Source organism: Rosa chinensis, chromosome 5 (assembly GCF_002994745.2).
Source record: "Rosa chinensis cultivar Old Blush chromosome 5, RchiOBHm-V2, whole genome shotgun sequence".
NCBI lineage: Eukaryota > Viridiplantae > Streptophyta > Magnoliopsida > Rosales > Rosaceae > Rosa > Rosa chinensis.
The window spans coordinates 43,745,038-43,763,414 of NC_037092.1; the positions used below are offsets into that span (position 1 = coordinate 43,745,038).

At 38.7% G+C, this 18,377-nt stretch overlaps 1 pseudogene; it reads right to left on the reverse strand.

Annotated features, from left to right (window-relative positions):
- Positions 1–2,765: 2,765 nt before the first annotated feature.
- On the reverse strand, positions 2,766–6,173 carry LOC112167294 (annotated as a pseudogene).
- Positions 6,174–18,377: the final 12,204 nt, after the last annotated feature.

Sequence of the window (18,377 nt, forward strand, 5' to 3'; positions counted from 1 at the left end):
TTCTGAAAAACTGAACATGCAACTTATGGATATGGTCACATCATATCTCTATGGGGATCTAAATATAGATATTTATATATATATATATATATATATATATATGAAAGTGCCTGATGGATTTCCATTACCCGAATCAAGTAGCCATCGATGACGGAGCACGTTTTCAATTAAATTAAAACGCTCGCTTTATGGATTAAAGCAGTCTGGAGGGATCTGGAATAATTGTTTAAGCAATTTCTTGATTAGGAAGGGATATATCAATAATGAATTATGTCCATGTGTTTTCATTAAGAAGACAAGTTCCCGGTTTGCAATTGTTGCGGTATATGTCAGTGAAGTGAAATTAGAAGTCTAGATAAGTTAAAAGAAACCGTAGAGCACCTGAAATCTGAATTGGAGATGAAAGATCTCGAAAACACACGGTTTTGTCTCGGTTTAGAACTTAAGCACCATGCTGATGGAATTTTGATTCATCAATTCCCTTACACACGAAAGATGCTTAGGCATTTTCATGAAGATAAAGTCAAGCATGTTAGCACTCCCATGGTCGTCCGAAGTAGTGACCCTAAAAATGACCTGTTTCATCCCAAGGATGATGAAGAAGACGTGTTAGAGGCTGAAGTGCCCTATCTAAGCACAATAGGCACATTATTGTACTTAGCACAATCAAGACCGGATATATCATTCATTGTGAACTTGTTAGCTAGATATAGCTATGCTCAAACGTGACACCATTGGACTGGTGTAAAGAATATCTTTCGATACCTAAAGGGTTTGATAGATATGGGTTTATTCTATCCGTACAAAGAGAAAAACAAGTTTGATATGATGGAGTCAGACTCTACATATCATGGAGCCACAGCCCCACCACCACCGGATGGCATGATTCCTCCCCCCGTCATAACTCTTGTTACGTTTTGATGGGATCTGCTGATGTCAGATACCTCTCTAAGCTATACAAAGGAAGTTCCCAAACTGGTTATGTATTTACCATGGGAAACACTGCGATATCTTGGACATCTACTAAATAGACCCTTATCGCTACTTCTTCGAATCATGCTGAGATTATAGCTATTCACAAAGCCATTCATGAATGTATATGGCTTAGGTCCATAATTATGCATATTCGACGTATATCTGATTTGAAGTCTACTTTGCATTGAACAAATGAAGCAATGTTTCATCAAATGCGACAACACTATGTATATATTGTCTAAGTTCTTCTACAATCAGCAACAACAAACTCTCCTCAAGATCAAAGTGAATCAAGTTCAATATGAAGATAATGTGGTAGAATTATATACTAAGTCATTGCCTAAATCCACATTCCAGAAACATATGAGTAAGACTGGTCTACTGAAACTATCTGAACTCCCTTGCAACTATTAGGGGAAAACATTGACATCATTAGGAGGATTGATGTCCATAGGTTTGATCTCAAAATGTGAAGGGTGAATTGTACTATTTTCCCCCCTTAATTGAGATTATTTTTGTCGCACTGAGTTTTTGTTATTTGGCAAGATTTTTAATGAGGCAACATGAGAAGCACCATCGATGACATGTTTGGACGACACATGGGGGAGTGTTGAAGGAAATTCATATTTAGTGTGCCTGGCGCAAACAGGTTTCATTATCCTAATTGTTATAGGGGTAGATTATTTTAGATATCCTAGTCTTAATTAGAATATGATTCCTTATAATGAAATATACTATACTTGTAATCCTCTATAATTAGAGGCCTCTATTATCAATGAAATACACATCTACTTTCTCCCAAATCTCTCTCCTATCTTTTTTCTACAACACTAGTGTGTTCTATTTCCAGCTTGGGTGCGTTTTCTTCTGCTAGAGGTAAATAATGTTTAGTCGATAAGGTTCGTATAAAAGAATCAATTGATTCCCACTTCACGATCGAGTATTTATGCAGGGTAGAAAATTAAAACCACCATAACAGACATCACACACACACACACACACACACACACACATATACAGAATATATCTAGAGCGAGGGATCCCTTTTTTTAGTCTTTTCTAGAGATAACCATTAGACCAACTTTTCGATCATATATTGGCAACTCAACCGTTTAGTTTTTAGGTCCTAATATGTAGATCACTTCTGTAAATTTTCAGGCAAATTGATTATCGTTAAGGCATTCAAAATGGCGATTTAAGATTATAAGTATGAACTGTTTAAGTTTGACAGATTTGGTTCGTCCATTAATTTAATATAGTTTGATGCCTTAACGATCATTGATTTGACTGAAAATTTACAGCAATTATCTACACACTAGGACCTAAAAACTGAACGGTTGAGATGCCGAAATGTGATTAAAAAGTCGGTCTTATGCCCTATCCCTAGAAAATACCAAAAAAAGGGATCCCTTAGTTTGATAGATTTGGTTCGTTCATTGATTTAATGTAGTTTGATGCCTTAATGATCAACGATTTGGCTGAAAATTTGCAGAAATGATCTATACATTAGGACCTACAAACTGAACGGTTGAGATGCCTTAATGTGATCAAAAAATTGGTCTGATACCCTATCCCTAGAAAAGACCAAAAAAAGGGATCTCTTAATGGAGGGGCCCTATATATGTGTGTTTATGTGTGTGTGTGTGTGTGTTTATGTATGTATGTATGTATAGCTTTATCTTCCAGTTACAGTATTAAGTACATTACTTTTCTTTGCTGAGGCACTGAGCTCGAATTGAAACGAACTAATGGTACGTTGTCATAATTTTTTTTTGAGGGAAACGGAATCAAGTTCCATTATATTAACGACGTCTCTCCGTCAAACTAGAAGGACTAGAAAATCCTTCATAATACATCTCAAAGTACGTTCAGTCTGCATAAAGCAAAGCCATAAAAAAAACTAAACCAAAATTAAAAAATGCAGAATATAAAAAACCCTACACCTATTCAACCTTAAATCAGAGCAATCGACTTGACAAGTATTGACGCCTAAGACTCTTTTGGTGTACATCATCACTCATCAGCCAGCATATAGCTACGACTGAGGGCAGAACAAGGTAAGAGCACTTATTAAAAAAAAAAAAAAAAACAACAACAACAAGAACGAGGCTCACCACGTTGTCATAATTAGTACAACCGGAACAAGCTAAATGCCTTACACATATAGATCGAGTAAGGCCTTTGTTCCCTCGAAATACTACCGTATATTGTGAAACAATAGTGGTTGTACATCAGATCGATGAAGAACCTGCAGTACCACTATCTGTAAAAGGACCGGCTGATGTAGAAACAATATCGCAATAAGCTTGGGTGATTATTTCATGAGTTCCGACGTCTCTTTTCTCTACCAAATTTTGTTGAACATGATCAGCATCTTTGACTGCCAATCGAACTCCCTCCAATGCCGCCGCTACTTCTTTCATAGTAGGACGTTTCCTTCCATTCAAATCTATGCATTTTTGCGCAAGGTAAGCAACTGCTATAATTTCTTCTTTGATACCATCTTTCATAACTTGAGGGTCAAGAATATCAAACAAACGATTCTGCTCCATGGAAAGAAGGAAATGAGTTGCTAGGCTTCTACTTTCTTTCGACCTCGTCATGGAAACTGGTTTTTGTCCGGTCAAGAGCTCAGCAAGGACCACACCGAAGCTGTAAACATCACTCTTTTCTGTAAATTGGCTTGATTGAAAGTACTCTGGGTCCAAATAACCAAATGTTCCATGTACTACTGTTGTGAGATGTGTCTGGTCAATGGAAATGGATCTTGAAGTCCCAAAATCTGCAATTTTTGCTCTATACTTGGCATCCAAGAGTATGTTCGTGGACTTGATGTCCCGGTGGTAAATAGGAATAGAAGCTGCTGAGTGTAAATATGAAAGAGCTCCAGCAACTTCGGTTGACACTCGCAATCGCGCGCGTTCCCCATGTAAGAGGAAACTCATCATCTTGGTCATGAATGTACTGAGAAAGTGTTCCATTCGGTAGAAATTCATAGACCAAGAGGGGAATTTCGGTTTCCAAACAACAACCCAATAGTTTAACCACATTTCTGTGGTTAATTTGTGAAAGAATCACAATTTCATTAATGAATTGTCGCACTTCACGATCACCTCCATTAACCATTTTAGACTTTTTGATAGCAACAATTTGTCCACCCATCAACATTCCTTTGTAAACAGTACCTTGGCCTCCCTGGCCAAGAATTCTATCTATGCTAAAGTGGTCCGTGGCTTTCTCCAGCTCCCTTGAATTGAACAACTTGATTTTTTCAACATTAGCTTGATCACCAGAAGATAATTGTTGCTCCAATACTAAACCACCATTTTGTTTAAAAAACTTCTCCTTTCGTATTTTGTTTTCCCTTTTCTTTATGACTTGGACCAACCACCATGCAGCAATGGCTAGAAATATCAGTCCAAAACTGCTGCCAGTACCTGAATACGTCAATGAAATTAAGAAAGGTTAATTAACTTGATCAAGAAGCTATATATTGCTTGCTCTTACAACTATACATGTGTATATGTGTGTGTGTTCATGTACAATTAACTAAACGAAGTGGAACCAGTGCTCGATCAAAGCTTCTCTTTTGGTTTGGGTACTCGAGTACATGAACCAGTTTTGATCAACAGTTGAGGCATGCTGACTCTTGTCCTATTTTCTATCATTTTAATCTTTAGGCATGGTGACTCTGGCTTTATTTGCTGTTCTTTTCTTTTACCAGCAAGCGACAAAATATATCCAATGATGGCAAGTAATATGATAGCAACCACCACTGAACGGAATGATACAAAGAACTAATTCTTACTGATGTGCCTAATTCAACCTTGCTAAACAACTAGAAGAAAACAACCCTTTTTTTCTTTCTTTAATTAACAATATGCATGTATATACGTACCTAATGTGATCAGAAAGAGTTTCCTAGCAGGTTGATTGATCTCCAATTTGAGGCAACCTTTTGCATTTGTTCTGTTTTTGTACGCTTTGGGACACAAACAGGAGTAATTTCCTAGTGAATTGATGCACGTTCCGTGATTGCAGGGGCTAATTGAAGCCTTGCATTCATCAATATCTGAAAAACCCCATATATATCACAACTAGATCAGTTGAGATGAAATTAGGAAAGGAAAAGCCATACAAATCGATCATTTAATTTGGTAAAATTGCAATGTTGAGCTAGTTTTAGTTTCTATATATATATATATATATATATATATATATATATATATATTAGGCTGAATTAAAAATTAGAAATCACCTTGGCAACCATCTGGGTGGTAAGGGTTTCCTTCATAACCAGGCGAGCACTTGCATAAGTAACCTACAGACTCATTGATAGCCATCTCCCAGTTGACGCATAAGCTATTAGCCTTGCATGCGAAATCCTTCCTCTTTCGAGCTTCATCACAGGGGTCCGTGTCATTCCCAACTGCCCAATTAAGAACCATTGGAAGTTCTATAGTGTTGTTCAGATCTTTAAAACTCGCACGGGAGAAATTGAACTGGCCTTCTTCCACAATGAAGGCGTAGCTGCAGGGGTTAAAATCTATTATTCTCAAATTATTTTGGTAGCTATTGAGCTTCAGCGTCATATTCTTTAGTCCGCTGGGGATGTAAGTCTCACAACACCCAACGCCGGAGCAAAAGTGATTATCGACGCTGCCAAAGCTGTTGCATATGGACATGCACCCTGTAATCAACTCTTCTTCCCCTCGGAAGCCTTTTACAACTGCAGAAGCGTCACAACCAACGGCATAGAACTTGTTTTTGGAATGGGAGATCGTATAAGGAAGACCCAGCCAAATCCTATGTAATTCTCCATCTAAGGACGTGAAATAGCGGCCCTGCAGGGCGTTATAGCATTTTTTAGCTACGTAGCCCAATATCCGCAGCTCACCGTCATCAACGGAAATGTCAGTAACCTTGAGATTCCCTCTACCCAAATATGCTACTGGTGGTTGGGTCGCATGACTGCAATTGATAAAGAATTCTTCTCGCAAGTAACAATCCTTCTTCATGCCAAATGGATATGGAATTGTGAGATTGCCGCACTTGTTAGGGCAGCCAGGGAGGGCCTGAGTAGGCTCTTTTCTTGTCGTAGTTGTACTAGCCGCCGATAATGCCAATAACAGGAGTAGGACTGCCACCAATGAGACTTGCAAGGCCATGCTCGACGACGCCGAATTAAGCAGGGTCTGAGCTCGGTTTAGAAATCCAGGTGTGTGCTAAAGTAAATTTTATGTTTTTTGTTTTTTAATATTACATCAATTTTATTTTCTCTTTTCCTTTTTACCCCCTTTTTCCTTTTTCTTTTTTCTTTTTTCCTTTTTCCTTTTTCCTTTTTCCTTTTCTTGTTTCCTTTTTCCTTTATCCTTTTTGCTTTTTTTTGTTTCCTTTTTTCCTTTAGAGTAATTTTAAATACACATACCTATTTTATTAGTACACACCCTTTTATTTTTTTGTCCATTTCTTTTTCAAATTTTTCCCTGTTTACCCTTCCTCTCTCATACTTCTCCTCATTTGATTTACTCTTTCTGCAATTCTTAAGGAATTAATTTCATACTTCTCCTCATTTAATCCTTCAATCGTTTTCATTGGCTCTAATGCCTGGAGATTCTAAATAGGTAGCAGAAACAAACTATCTAATGTTATGCTTTTTTATTTGTCTCTTATGTTGATTTTGAGTTAGCAGGCTTGCTCACCTAAGGGACAGTTTTAAGGAACTGTGAGGGACAAATGTATCCCAGCTACATGTATTAAATATAAAAGCAGAAATTATAACAATTTAAAAATGTGCATTTATTTTCAGCCGTCAGATTCTTTTGTCCCTCACAGTCCCTTAAAAACTGTCTCTTAGGTGAGCAGGCCTTTTTGAGTTAGTACCTGAGATTAAAGTGATATTAATCTCTAAGTAACCAAAGAAAAAGAACCGATTGATGCATCTAATCTCCCCATATGATTAGATGTATCGAAAAATACATTTTGCAATAGTTTGGGTACCATTTGGAGTTTTTACCTAAAAAAGTACATGCCACGTAGATGATTTTAACGAAAAAGTCAATGGAGGTACTATATTTGGTAACGGCGCAATACTTCAAGTATCATTTGGAGTAAAAAAAAATTCGTAAGTACCTTTCACAATAGTTCAGGTACCATTTAGAATTTTTACTCTTTATTTTTTCTTCTACAAATCTTCAACATTTATTTGAAACAATCAAATTTATAATGGTTTTCAATTCTTCTTAATTTGGTCCAGCCCATCTCTTTCTCCACCTTCTCTCATTGCACAATTGTGGTGAATATTTCAGAAATGGAGTTGGAGACCATAATAGTTTGAAGGGTGGAATAAGGATAAAAAAATTTATAAAAAATTGGGGTGTGTATTGATAAAATAAGTATGTGTATTTAAACTCTTTCCTTTATTCCTTTTCCCTTTCCTATTGCTTGTCTCCGGATTTTATTTTCTTGGTATTAATTTCCTATTTACCAAACAGTATTCAACGTAAATTTTTTGTATTACATATCCTGTTACAAAATAACTATACCTTGGAAATTCAGGTGTGTCAATTAAGAATGATTGTTCCCTTTATCCATGGCTCCACCAGTCATGCTGTTCGTGTTCCCCACTTGGTCGTCTTGTAAATATCACCACGCGTGAAACATGTTGTTAGAAAATCCATTTCATATATATTTTATGAGCTAGTTTATGAGGTATTTCATGACATCCAATCACCTGCAATATCTTATTCATCGCAAGGGTATGTGTGGTATACAAATCGGTGAATTCTCCGCTCCAAAATGCTAATTTTGCTAATTTATTTAATTTATTATCTTTTTTTTTTTCTTAAAGAAGAATAATATAATAAAGAGTTTTTCTATTGGAACCTTCAAATTTACTCACTTGACCTCTAAACTTTTTACACCTCTTATCAAATTTTCAAATACTAAATTTACTCACTAAAGTTCCTCAAATAGCCTCACTCATATAATTTACAAACAAATTATTATGTTTAAAATAAAAAATTTAGTCATTTCAATGATTTAATTACTCTATAAATCTTAACTAAATATATATTTCTTAATCAAACTTGAGTCTCAAAAATTAATGTCTAATCAATAAGAAAATACCATGAACTATTCTGTTTTTTCTTTATTTATTTAAAAAATTTATATTTTAGCTGTACAAAAAAAAAAAGAAATCATTTGTTTTTATTCTAAAAAAAAAATCATTTGTTTTTTAATGTTTTTTTTTATATTGTTTGTACCACATGATTAATTATTTAAATATAATTATATTTTTAATTCTTATTAAATATATATGAATGCTTTAATGAGTATGTAGTGAAATTGGAAAATGAAAATAGATAAGGAAAATAATAAGAAATACAATCTAATATTATTGAATTGAAAAGTCTACATAAAATAAATATTGTTTAAGGATATCTCTATTTGTGTTTGGCCCAAACTCTAGGTAACTTGACCTAGTGGTAATAGGGTTTAATTAGAAGAATCTAGAGATTATCTTTCCTTGTATGATTCTAACTCTATGCATTGTAATCCTCTATATAAAGAGGACCCTATTATCAATGAGAATACACAGCGATTATCTCTCAATTTCTGATTCCCTACAACACGTTATTAGCATGAAACCCTAACCCTGAAACCTAATATTCGTAGCCTTCAAATCCCAGAAACCTCTGCCGCCCTCCTTGAAGCTCTCACCTCCAGAAGCACAGAACCGGCGGTGCTGCCCCTAGAACCGGCCGGAAACCACCCGAACCGGCCCCCGGAAATACCGAAAGCCTCTCTGCCCGGTTCGAAGCCTTCCTCCCTGCCTACTGCTGCCATAATCCACCAGTAGCTGCAGCCTGACCCCAGATCACCGAGCCGAAAAATCACCACCTGAACCGGCCTGGAACCACCTGAACCGGCCGCCTGAAGTGACTGCACCACCGAACCGCCGCCTGCATCTCCCTTGCTTCAGTCAACCTTGCTTCGGTCAACCTCAGCCCAACCGAGAAGCTATCAGCCTGGAAGAAACCCTAGGCCCAGAAGCACAAACAGGATCTCGGCCCAAAGTCTGAAGCCCAGAGGTCCAACAGCCTGAAGCCCACTGACGTCATCTGCCACGTCAGCATCCACACAGGCATCTAGTCAGAGTACAGTCAGCCTGCCACGTCAGCAGCTCGGTCAACACCTCCGGTCAACCTTTTTCCAGCGACTTCCGACCACTTTTCCTACGATTTTCCGGCGACATTTTTCAGGCCAACTTTTCCGGTCAAGATTTCAGGCAATTTTTCAAGGTAAACTTTTCTAAAAGTTCCCGTTTTTGAAGTTTTTCAATTTCTTCTTCTTTTCTCGGGGATTTCCATCATCCCTTCTCCTACCCCTCTTTCTTCTTCATAGGGGAGACCAATAGCCGAACTGTGGGGGTTCGTGCTCGCTCCAAGCTTGGAGCTTGTAGAGTCCTCCAAACTTAGAGTTTGTTGAGAAGAAAACGATCGACCACATACATCGTTGTTTCGATCTAATCCAAAACCCCTCTTGGAATCGGATTTTCTTGGAAGCAACTACGCTCAGAAATTTAATAGTTTTTCGTTGTGGCTTTTTTTTTCGCTCCGAAACTAACCCTAATCTTGTGTTGATTTTCAGGATGAGTAACCTGAACAAGTTGAACTTCGTTCCACTAGAGACAACTGGCGCAGGATACCATAGGTGGGTCCGAGATATGCACCAACATCTTAAGGCTGATGGACTTCTAGGAACCATCCAAGAGCCTAGTCAGAACGTGCTCTCCATTGAGCAAGCTACTGCTTTTGAAGCAAAACAAGCTAAAGCCATAATTCTCAGGACAAAGCACATGAATGACGCGCTCCAAAATGAATACCTCAATGAGGAAGACCCAAGAAAGCTATGGGTAGAACTTGAGCAGCGATTTGGCAACGTTCGTGACTCCCTGCTTCCTGCTTTAGAAGTGTGATGGCATAGCCTCCGCTTTTGTGATTTCAAGTCTGTGCTTGATTATAACTCGGAAGCTCTTCGTATCAAGTCTCTGATGGAGTTTTGTGGCCAAGCCATAACTGATACGATGTCAATCGAGAAGACTCTCTCTACCTTCCCCATCTCTGTACTGATAATTTCAAAGAATTATCGGATTGATGTAAATACAGGACGTATCACAAGGTTTCATGAGCTCATTGGCGCCATGAACGTAGCTGAAAAGCACGACAATATTCTTGTGAAGAACTATAATGCTAGACCCGTGGGAACTAAGTCCATTCTGGAATCTAACTATAGTCGCGCCCCCAATGGAGGACGCAAGGAGCGAAACCCTAAGAGTAGGGACAATTCTGGACGTTCTGGTCCATATGTTCACCCTAAAGAGGAAGGAAATCGCCAAGAGAGGCGTGCACGGAATCGTGGAGGTCAACGTGTGAAGAGAGAGAGAGAGGCGGAGCCTCCGACCATGGTGGTAAAGCCACCAAAAGCATAGGTCGTCCAAATCGCGCCCCAATGGCGCCTCGATCAAGGGAGCCTGACCATAATGATATTTGTTTTCGATGTGGATTAACTGAACATTGGGCCAAAGCATGTACAGCACCCCAGAATGTTGCAAACGTATACAAGACGTATCATGAAGCAAGGGAAGCACATTACATGGAACAAGAAGATCAAGATGGCGATCTCGATCTAAGGGTGGAAGACTACAAGGAACAAGACCCAGAAACTGGCGATTTTGATTAAGTCTTTTATTTTCCAAGAGATGTAGGCGATTGCCATATTACTTTTGTAGCAGATGCCAATGATATTTGTCTTTCTTCAAAGTAGGCGTACTCAATGTAAGTGTGATGTCTAGGAAGGTTTTGAGATAAATGGTACTTAAGCGAGCTTTGCTCCACCGACATCTCTCTACTCACCTGGTCACATTTACATTGGAATTACCGAAAGGAGTTAGACGACTACCATTGTTTTGCATTAACTAGTTTATTGGATTAGATTTTCTTTGATCAAAGAAACAATGATGTACTCCGTTGGCTTATGAATAAAATTTCGAGTTCTTTTCATTATGACTCAATTTTGATTCTGAGCATATTACTTTGTGACTACGATGGCTGGGCCATTAATATTAATTCGAGGACATGGAATAGCCCAAGTTCCCATTGCTAAATAGCACCTTGATTACTGTCACAGAAACTCTCTACGCCCTTAGGGCAAATTGCCCCATGAATAGCCAACGGATTCCATGCGAAAACGCATGTAGAGAACGGAGATGAGTTCCTTTGCAAATACCTCTAACGATTGCGAACAAAGGCGCATCTTAGAGAAGTTTATGTGTCTCTCTAGTGGACTCTATGTCATTATTCGAGCTATTAAATCCAATAAAGTTATGAGAGAAGATCTCTTGGATTTAGACACATATTGGCTTTGTCACGACAGGATAGGTCATCCTGGTCATGATATGATGATCCGTCTACTAAAGACTTCACACGGACATCCATCCTTTTAAGCAAAACGAAGCAAGCATCTGATGACGCCATAAAAGGCGCCAACCATGAGCATAACGCCATGGTTGTTCCTCCTTGTGGCCATGACGCCATACATGCTAATTTCCATGGCTCCAACGCCATGATGGGAGATGTAGTCATACATTTTGTTTCTAATAGCGCTACAGACGCTTAGGCCCAACCAAAATCCTCATTGGTCGCTTCTAAGGCCTTTCGCTCATTTTGCAAAGCCCGTTCCTTCGGGAAATTAGGACTGAGACCGTCCTACGCAAAGGATATGAAAATACTCATTCTGTTCTTACATCAAATCCATGGGGATTCTATGGACTGATTCAACCAACTTGCGGAAGTTTAAATATCTTATGATGTTGGTTGACACACAAACACGCTGGTCACGTGTCGTGCCATTGTCCACTTGTAATGCTGCCTATGCTACACTCCTAGCACATATCATATGACAACGAGCTCACTCCCCAAATCATCATATTCAGTCCATTGGATTTGACTATGCTGGAGAGTTTACATCGAAGACTTTCGATGGTTATTGCATTGGGACTGATGTTGGACATTATATTCTCATGTACACACCCAATTGGTCTCGCGGAAACTACTACGATGATAGTCTGGACATTGGTAATGCGCACCACTCTCATTATATCCGCTTGAGGTGATGCAATATCGCATGCAGCTATGCTAATTCGTCTACGACCTACCGCCACTCAATGTACCCCTGCGTTACAGCTAGTGACTGGGTACAAGTATTTTGTAGTTACGCACATTTGAGTGAGCCGTTTCTGTGCCCATTGCGCCTCCACAACGCACTATGATAGGTCCTTACTGACGAATGGGCAACTCAATTGGATTTGAGACTCCAACAATCGTCCGCCACTTAATGCCCTTGCAAGGCGATCTCCTTCCCACTAGATTTGCGGATGTCACTTTGATGAAACAGTCTTCCCGTCGTTCAGGGGAGATAAGAACACAGATGTTCAACAGGAATGACAGGAATTGTCATGGTCTGTCCCCACTATGTCTCATCTTGATCCCTATTAAAGTGACGAGGACACACAAATATGCTGCACATGCCTGCAAGGAAGGACGTCCCTACGAGAGGACGTAGCGCCACCCTACATGGAGGTAGGCATGGCGCCAATGCCAAAAAGAGTGGCACTCTGGCGTTATAGGCCATAGCCCCAGCTAGGATGAATGGGAGGCCCGTGAGTTCGAAGGATACTTTGGCACATTCCAATGCTTTGATCATCGACACTCAAAATCCGTCTCATGAGTATCTTCTGGGTTACGGTTATTGTTGGGGGACCCCTCAACGTCAGAACCTATTCCTGAGAATATAGAGCTCTATGAAACTTACACTGGTGTACATGAGACGTTGGATAGAAACTCCATCATGATTGACGATGTAGTTGCGCATTTCGTTGCGCATGAGTTTGTTGAGTCTGATGACATCGAACCACGCTCCGTTGATGAATGAACACCAACGTAGAGAGATTTGGCCTAAATGAAAAGATGCGATCCAGGTTAAGATGGATTGTCTAACGAAGAGGAAGGTTTTCGAGCTAGTTATGCCAACACCTCCTAACATAAAACCTATTGACTAATGGCTCTTCGTTAGAAAGCGTGATGAGAAAAAGAGATGGTAATCTCGCCTTATGGCGCAAGGCTTCTCACAAAACGCCCTGGAATCGACTACGATGAGACATATTCTCTCGTAATGGATGTCATTGCACTCCACTATCTTGTCAGTTTGGTAGTTTCTGAATAACTAAACATTCAGCTTACAAATGTGGTCACTACGTATCTCTATGGGGATCTAGATATGGAATATACATGAAGGTTCATGGTGAACTTCATTTACCCAAGTCAAGAGGCTCTAGACCACGGAGCGCGTTTACAATAAGATTGAAACGCTCACTAAAGTGACTCCTTAATTGGGAAGGGATATGCCCGCGCGTTTCTATAATAAGTTTCGGATTCTATCGCGGTTCATGTTGGACATGATCCTCATTAGAAGCCCTTAAAGAGTTAAGGGAAACCGCTGAACACTTGAAATCCGAGTTTGAGATGAAGGATTTTGGGAGAACACGATTATGTCTCGATTTAGAACTTGAGCATCGAGTCGATAGATGCTTAGGCATTTTGACAAGGTCAAGCCTTCAAGCACCCTCATGATCGTCCATAGTCTTGATCCTAAAAAGGATCCTCTTCGTCGAAAGGATGATGACAAAGATGTGCTAGAGGCAGAAGTGCCTTACTTAGTACAATAGGCACATTATTGTACTTATCCCAATACACAAGACCGGATATCTCATATGTTGTGAACTTGTTAGCTAGATATAGCTCTGCGCCAACGCGACGCCATTGGATTGGTGTAAAAGATATCTTTCGATATTTGAGATGTATGATTGATATGTGCTTGTTCTATCCCTACAAAGAGATGATGGATTCAGACCCATCACACACTAGGTACGCCGCCAACACTGGTCTGCGTCCACTATCCCCATCCCAAAACGACATGTGTTTTGGAAGGTTTTGCTGATGTTGGGTATCTCTCTGACCCACACAAAGGTCATTCCTAATCTGGTCAAGTGTTCACCATGGGAAAAGACCGTGACATCTTGGAGGTCTACAGAATAGACCCTAGTCGCTATATCTTCGAACAATGCAGAGATCATTGCTCTTCACGAAGTGGTTCGTGAATGTATATGGATTGGATCCATAATTACGCATGTTCGAACAATTGTGGTCTGAAGTCTACCACAGATGAGCCTACGAGCATTTAGGATAATGCTGCTTGTTTTGAACAAATGAGGCAAGGCTACATCAAAAGCGATAACACCAAGCATAATCAGCAACAACAGACTCTCCTCGAGATCAAAGTGAACTAGGTTCAATCTGAGGACAGTGAGGCAGACTTGTTTACTAAGTCATTGCCCAAATCCACGATCGAGAAACATGTGGCAAGAATTGGCTTGCAGAAATTATCTGAACTCCCATGATCATAGTCATCAGGGGGAGGCGCAGACATCAGGGGGAGATGTCTACATGTTCACCTCGAAACGTGAAGGGTGTGTTGTGCTCTTTTTCCCGTTCGACAGTGGTTATTTTTGTCTCACTAGGTTTTTGTTACTCGGCAAGGTTTTTAACGAGGCAACGAGAGAAGAACCGCGTTTGGACAACACAAGGGGGAGTGTTTAAGGATATCTCTATTTGTGTTTGGCCCAAACTCTAGGTTACTTGACCTAGTGGTAATAGGGTTTAATTAGAAGAATCTAGAGATTATCTTTCCTTGTATGATTCTAACTCTATGCATTGTAATCCTCTATATAAAGAGACCCCTATTATCAATGAGAATACACAGCGATTATCTCTCAATTTCTGATTCCCTACAACAAATATAATATTTTTTGGTATAATTATTGTCTTTAATAGTTATTTTATAGTAGGTTATATTTGTCATTTAATAATTCATGTTTCCTTGTAAAACTTGGGTTTAGATTCCTTTCTTCATTTGAAATGGGAAAACCTTGAAATATCTCTTGTAAAAGTAGGGATAAGATCTGAATTAACTTCCTTGAAACATTAGGATTGACCATCTTATGCCATGGAACTTGAGTTCTCCATGAATGGTTGTAAATTCCCGAGCAGATTTCATGTCCGACCTATCTTCATTCAAATAATCATAATTTTCTCCATATGTATTGAAATCAAGATCCGTAAAATTCTACAGAAAGTAGACATCTATAGATTTCCAATGATATAAGGTGATTCAATCTGGGAAACTCCCAATAATTCGGAGAAGTTGGGTATTTTGCACAGACATATTCTGGAACGTGGTATTGCAATCGCCTTTCAATCCTACTTAGCTCATTCTAGCTTCTTTTCTTCTTTCTATGGAACAAACCTACAAAAACACTAAAACATGTAAATAAATCATAAATAAAGAGAATTAAGCACAAATACCAAGATTAAGAGGCATAGAAATATAGGAAAATATGAGCACATCACTTCACCAAAGCACTAAGGGGAAGTTTGTAAAAGCATGTTATTAGATCACATATGGGTTATATTTTGTGCATGAGTAAGGTTAGATGCGATGTCTAAGTCTCTATTCTTCTCATTGATTTAGTCTCATTTTTGCTTTTTTATTTGATTTTTGTACAACTTAATTTCTTTTATCCAAATTAAAATCAATTCAAAAGCCGATTCACCATTTTACCATTGTAAATATCATTATTGATAGTTTTGGGTTCCAAAGGGCCGAGACTATTAATTTCTAAAAAGATAGACTTTCTAGGTTTTATTTTCGAGGTAATCTAGCTTAGGGTAGAGTTACTCAATCACTTGGGTACGATACTCTTACTTTTCCCCTTTACTAAAACTTGACCTCCTAATCTTGGGAGTAGGGCACATCATTCATAAATTGCATACTTTTTAATACTCAATGATGTCCCCAACAATAGTACAAAGAAGAGATATTCTGGATAGGGATATGCATTTTTCATATCTTAATTAAGGGAAAGGCAAGTTGCTATGGTTCTTTTTTTTTCCGTACCTTTTGATTAGGAACAATGTTAAAACTAAGTTGCTCTTTTTTCATTACCTTGTGCATGGATATGTGTGCAACTTTGATACCTAGTACAAAGGTAATTTCTAAATGGGAAAGGCAAGCTGCAATGATTTTTTTTTTTATTAAATTCAGTTTATCTCCCTGAGGTTTGGGGGTAATTTCATGTTAGTCAATGTCCTCTCAATTTAATCAGTTTACCCCTCGAGCTTTTCAATTCTCATCAACCGTGTCCATTCCGTCCAATTTGGATGTTAAGTCTAACAAAAAAGCCCATTTTAAGGGCTAAAATTGTCATTTCAATGAAAAAAAACACCATGACCAAAAAAAAAAACACCATGACAAATTTTTTTTTGTCATGGTTTTTTTTTCCCCTCTCTCTCATTGAAGAAGAAGAAATTTTTTTTTTTGTCATGGTTTGTTTTTGCTCTCTCATTGAAGAAGAAGAAATTCTTTTTTTGGTCATGGTTTTTTTTTTTCCCTTCTCTCATTGAAGAAGAAGAGTTTTTTTTTTTTTTCTCTCTCATTGAAGAAGAAGAAAAAGAATTTTTTTTTGTCATGGTTTTTGATTTTTTTTTTTTTTAATTATTCTCTCTCATTGAAGAAGAACAAGAACAAGAAGCAAAAGAAATTTTTTTTTTTTTAGAAAGACTACAACATATTTGAGGTCCAGGGGATCACCGGACGACATAAGACTCGGGATGAAAATTTTGGAGTTAGAGAAAGGGTCGTTTGGAGCAAATTTTAAAATTTGGATGTAGTTGATGAAAATTGGAAGTGCAAGGACGATAATGATTAAAAAAAGAAAAATCAGGGACCAAACTGATGTTTGCTCCAAAGTTTGAGGGGGCAAACTGAATTTAGTCTTATATATTTTTTAGTCAAACGTGCCGAAATGACTGATTTAGCCCTCCTTAGTCTGATTTAACGTTTGACTTAAACGGAATCTGGGAAATTGGACACAGTTGAGGAATATTGACAAGTTTGAGGGGTAAACTGATTAAATTGAGAGGATAATGACTAACATGAAATTACCCTCAAACCTCAAGGGGGTAAACTGAATTTAATCCTTTTTTTTTCTACCTTTTTATTAGGAACCATGTTAAAACTACCTTGCTATTTTTTCATTACTTTGTGCATAAAAATTTACACTTTTCATACCTATTACAAAGGTAGAGTACTGTTGATTTCTTTTTCCCTACCTATTAAGTAGGAATAATATTTAAACTTGACCATGGACTAATCTATTACTATATCTCAAATATAGTTAGGTATCAAACATAGTACTCAAACAAATATCTAACGCGCAGCTGCTCCGACGTGATCCAGAAATCTTAACCTTAAATCAGTGGTCCCTATGCCGATCTGCCTACTTCTTTCATCAAGCCTTCGACGTGTCTGACATTGAAGAAGTCACTGCCAGTTTTGCTGCTTTTATGGCGTTGGTCGGTGATGATGTTCTTGACATCTCGCGCACTCCAGCTGCAACACCTTGTTGTCCCATGCAATCCTTCCTACTGGCTCGACCTCTGACTCAAAAACCTTTTGGACTGCAGGTTCTCACAAGTCAGTTCCGACGTGTATGGGTCTTGGATGGAAATTTAGGGTTTAGGAAAGGCCTAAAAGAATTTTGTGTTTGCTTTTGACCTCAAGCGAGATCAAAACCGTGTGCTATGTAGAGGGTCATGATACTTCAACCGTGCGCCTATGATTATCTAGGATTACAATGGATTGGATCAGCTTCACACTGTCAAAATGGCATCACTTTTCTTCTGGGTGCGCATTAGTAACATCCCTCCAGCCTTGGAGGAGCCAGAGACCATCAAAGCGGTAGCCTCTATTGCGGGGAGGTATTTGGATATGGATGAAAAGCTGTTCAACGCAAAAGGAGCCATTCATGTCCACGTTGCTCATGCCATAGACAAGCCTTTTATTCTGAAAAAGAAACTAAAGCTGGCACCGATATTGTTGAAGAAATTGCTCTCTTTTTTGAAAACTTGGTGGGTTTATGGAAGGTTTGTAATCTGATATTCCATGTGGATAAGTAGCAAAGCTATACCACGCTCCACCTCGCAGCAAGACGCTTTGCTAAAGGAAAATAGATTGGAGATCCCAAATCCTTTCCAAAATGTGATTAGTGGGGGTTATGTAGCAGGAGGTTTTAGAATTCATGGGGACAGTTCCTCCCCCTCAATCCCTCGCACTCTTTTTGGAATGAAAGAAACAACAAAGCCACGTAAACTGGTGGTCCTTAGGAAAAAAGCTAAGGAAACTTTGGTGAATGTGGAAGTTTCAAGAGCATTGGCATTGATTGA